The sequence below is a fragment of the Notamacropus eugenii genome, chromosome 6 (assembly GCF_028372415.1).
Source record: "Notamacropus eugenii isolate mMacEug1 chromosome 6, mMacEug1.pri_v2, whole genome shotgun sequence".
Taxonomy (NCBI): domain Eukaryota; kingdom Metazoa; phylum Chordata; class Mammalia; order Diprotodontia; family Macropodidae; genus Notamacropus; species Notamacropus eugenii.
Window position 1 is genome coordinate 377,705,672 of NC_092877.1, and position 4,682 is coordinate 377,710,353.

Genomic DNA, 4,682 nt, shown 5'->3' on the forward strand with positions numbered 1-4,682 from the left:
GTTCCTGAGAACCAGGGTGAGGAGCAGGTACAATGGGGCGGAGCCCCCACCAGCCAGTCAAGAGAAATACCAGGGAGACAACAAGCCCCAGTGTTTCTCTATTAAATACTTGAACTGGGGCCAAGGCAGCACCTTTGAAGGGAATTGTTGTGTCAGGCAACTCACAATTAGATGTATAGGTGGCAGGAGGGCTGGGCAAGGAGGCCAGCCTGGCTTATCTCGGGGCAGCCTAGATTGGGCTGTCCCAGAACACCCTTGCCATCCCCGTTCCAATCTTTCCTTGCCATCCTTCCAATCTAATGGGAGAGATATCAAGCAAACAATTATGTACAAACAAGAACCAAAGAGGATAAAATGGAAACAACTTCAATGAGAAGACAGGAAAATTAAGGGGGCTGGGAAAGGTTTCTTACAGAAGATGGGGTTTTAGACTCAAAGGAAGCCAGTGAAGGCAGGAAGCGGATCTGAGGAGGGAGAGAATTTCCATTTAGAATTGGAAGAAACCTTAGAAGTCATCAACTTCAATCTCCCCTTTCTGCAAATGAGGAGACTGGGACTCCAGTCAAGTGATTTGCCCAGCACCACTAAGCTACAGTGTCTGAAGCAGGATTAGAATCCAAATGCTCAGTGGTCTATCCACTAGAGCACACTGCCTCTCGATGCTTACCAATACTTGTTGAGGGATTTGTTTAACTTCTAGACAGTTCTGTTCATCGTCTACATAACCTACAGAATAGTGACAAGTATAATTGTCTTCTTTCTTGTTTAAAAATGATGACAGTAAAATTGGACTCGACCCAGAACTGAGGTGTTTTAAGCATCCTATATACATGATGTCACTATTCTGTTCAGCATTCCTACAGGGTGAGTAAAGGGACTGCATAATACCCACTCTCCAGATGAAAAAAACAAGCCTCAGAGAGAAGCTGGGTGGTGCAATGGACAGAGGGCTGGACCTACCTCCACTCAGGAACTTGAGTTCAAATCCAGACTCAGACACTTAGTAGCCGTGTGACTCTGGGGAAGTCACTTAACCTCCGTTTGCCTCAGTTTCTTCATCTGTAAAATGAGGATAACAGTAGCACCTACTTCCCAGTGTTCTTTGAGGATCAAATGAGATCATATTCGTAAAGTATTTTGCAAGCCTAAAACCACAATGGAAATCTCAGCCAACGTCTTCTCATTATTCTGGGACTTGCCCAAGGTCACACTCTAAGCCTCATGTTCTCTTTGTTTGACCCTCCCTAAATTTATCTTACTAGCAGGGTCATAACTAACTCAATTGTCTGCCCTGGGCGATGACTAGCAGCGATGTAACCACTTAAAGTTACAAACAGCTTTACAAAAGTTCTCTCATTTTATCCTCACAACCACCCAGGGAGGTTCTATTAACACCATTTTACCAATGAGGAAACTGAGGCAGATGTGGGTAACTGACTTCCTCAGGGTCATACAGCTCATAATTGGTTGAGACTGGGTTTGAACTCAGCCCTTCCTGGCTCCAGGTCAAAACCTCTCTCCACTTCCCCACAAAGCCCTCTCTTTTGGGGCATATTTAAGACAGTAAATGGTTGTTTTTCTGTATCCTGAGGCAAGGATCTCATTTGTTTCACTCTTGTTACACTTCTCTCTGGTAGCTAGAACAACATAGTGCATGTGGGGACGCGTTGGGGGTAGAAAAACCTGGATTCTAATTCCACCTCTGACACTTTCTTAAATTATGTTGTTCATTAACTTAATCATATCCAGAAATCCCCTTCAATTTCTTAACACATGACTGTCTCTCTCCAAGATGAGAGAGGTTAGAACTCATCTCACTTTATCTGCTTATGAACAGCACTTGCCTCCTCCAGGGGCAGGACTACCAGGGCTGGGAGTCAAGATCTGAAAGCACCTCCAACAGTTTACTGCCTTGTCACAGCTGAAAAGAAGACAGAGGAAAACCTCTGTCCCTCCTGGCTCTTCTGCACCTGCAGGTTAAACTCCCTGGCCCACCACCCCAAGGGGGCAGACATGCAGGTCTCAACTTTAGTCTGAGCAGGTGTGTGAGCCCAAACCTGACCTTTAGTACTGTTTGGCTTTGGGCCCGGGGGTGTGGGGATCTATAAACACCAGGAAGCCACAGGTTCATTTCCTCTCTCGCAGGTGTCCCTGCTAGAAGGCATGAGGATAACGCTGGGCACTCGCCTCATGGGAAACCTCTCTTCCCCAGGCCTGATACGGAGTCTCTACCTCAAGTCCCCTCCCCAGGATATATGATTCAGAACAGCATGGTGGAAGCCAAAACCATTGTTTTCTTTGTCTTTTCAGTTTGCTTCAGAACCTTTGAAGATCCCCACAAACGTCATCTTCCTGGCCAGAAGGCAGGGGGCTGAACGAGAGAATGTCTCTCGATTCGCATTCATGTTTTATAGATGGTTAAAGCTGGAACAGACCTTAGGGATCATATACTGCAAATACCACATCTGACAGAGGGGGAAACTGAGACTTGCCCAAGCTCGCACGGCAAAAGGGCAGGGAGACCGAGGATTTGAATTCAAGGGGCTTGATTCCCAATTCATGATTCTTTCCCATGCAGCAGACACCTAACAAATGTGAAAAACAGAGAGGGGAGCAGAGAGTCAGGAAAAACTTTGTTTAAGGCTCAAGTCATTTAGGCCAATGGTGTCAAACAGAATCAGACCTAAGGATCTCTGCTGGCCACATATTGACTTTGTTTTAAAATGTTATCTATACTTTATTGTACTTCTATTTATTTTGTTAAATATTTCTCAACTACCTCTTAATCTGGTTCTGGGCAGCCCAGTCTAGGTAACTAACCAAACAGAATTTGAGAGTCGGAAGGGGTGTTGGTAGCCCACCAGTCCAACCCATACACAAAAGTAATCTACACACCCAACAAGTGGTCCCCTACATTTGCTTGAAGACCACAGAAGAAGGAGAAATCACCTCCTCCCCAGGCATTGTGAAACAGGGCTCCTTGTTAGCCAATTTGTCCAGACATCCAGTCTAAATTAAGTAGTCTAAACTGCTCCTGGTTCAGCCCTCAGGGGTCAAGTAGAGCCAAGCTAATCCCTCTTTTACATGACAGTCATTTATACTCTTGAAGATACTGTTCATGCCCACTCCACTTCCTGCTTGTCTTTTCAAGCACAGCATCACTCATTCCTTCAACAGATGCTGCTAAACATTGACCGAAAGAAAGGAAATAACAATAATTGAGGCTTGGAAGTACTTGGAAGGAGTGGGGAATGAACACTCCTCAAGGAAGAATGGAAGGGATTTCTTACACAGCAAAAGCTCCAGGGCAGTTTCCCTTTGTGATTTTTATCTGGTTAAAAAAAAAAAAAAAAAGCATCCTCTCTCACGTCAAGTCGGATTAGTGAGAATGCTTCCAAACCACTTAGATCTGGAAAAGATTGCAATGACATTCCCCCCCCGCCCAATAGCCTTTTCACCAGCAAATCCCAGAGATGACACAGAATTCTGACACTCAGCTCCAGAAATGGTAACTGGCACTGGAGAGACATGAAACTGAAGATGACATTGCATCGTCACAATAACATGAGTTTCTTTCCCATATCAGCCAATATGACTAATTCTATTTGCTGTTGTAACAACGCAGACGCAAGAGCAGATATCTTCTGTCTTGTTGACAGATGGCATGGGAACCTTTTAATTGTTGACTTCCCTACAAATCTGGAATCGTAGAATGTCAGAGCAGGAAGAAACTTAGGGGTCACCAAGGATTATAGGGTTGCAATTGTAAAGGACCTTAGAGGACAATTAGTACCTGTGTGACCTCGGGCAAGTCATTTAATCTCTTTTTGACTCAGTTTTCTCAACTTTAAAAGGTGGGTAATAACAGCATTTACCTTCCAAGGATGTTGTGAGGATCAAATCAGATAACGTCTGTAAAGTACCTAGTACAGTACCTGGCACATAGTAGGTACTTAATGAATGTTTCCTTCCTTCTTTCTTTCTTTCCATTCTTCCTTCCTAATTGCATAAAATAAAAAATACACAGGATTACTAAGCAAGTCAAAGGTTATTAAAATACAGATGTATTTTTTCCCATCCAAGTTCATGGACCCCATGAAAGAATTCCTGTATTAAATGACAGAGTTTCTGACCCTAATATTCTGTAATTCTATGCAGGGACTGTCCATGGTCCTAGAACTAGATAAGTGAGGTTAAAGAGTGGATCACTCACCTGTCCAGTGGTCTCTCTAATACCCTCTAGTCCTTAAATAAGGGAAGTGACCAGTGAACTGTTCTTTTCCCTGCTTAACTTTAAAAGAATCAAGAAAGCTTTGGGATCTCTGTTGTTCTCAAAATCCCAAAGGCAATTTAAAGTTGTCAGTCATGTCCACCCCCCACCCTTGTCTCTTTTTCCTACTACATGGCATTTTAGAAAGAATCTAAGAGGAGTTAGGACAGGAGGAGAGTTAAGAGAGCCACTTTTGGGTCCCAGATGGCCATTCACTAATGGTCATAGCATTTCTCTGGGTTTCAATCCCTTCATCCCTACCCCTTCCCTCGGCAGAGTCCCAGTCATCCTAGTCTGTTTATAATCCCATTCTCCCCATCCATGCTGCCAGCACCTACTGTCCCAGAGGTGGCTCTGTCAGTTTTCTCAGCGATGCTAACATCTCATCACAGCCTTCTAATTCAGCCCATCC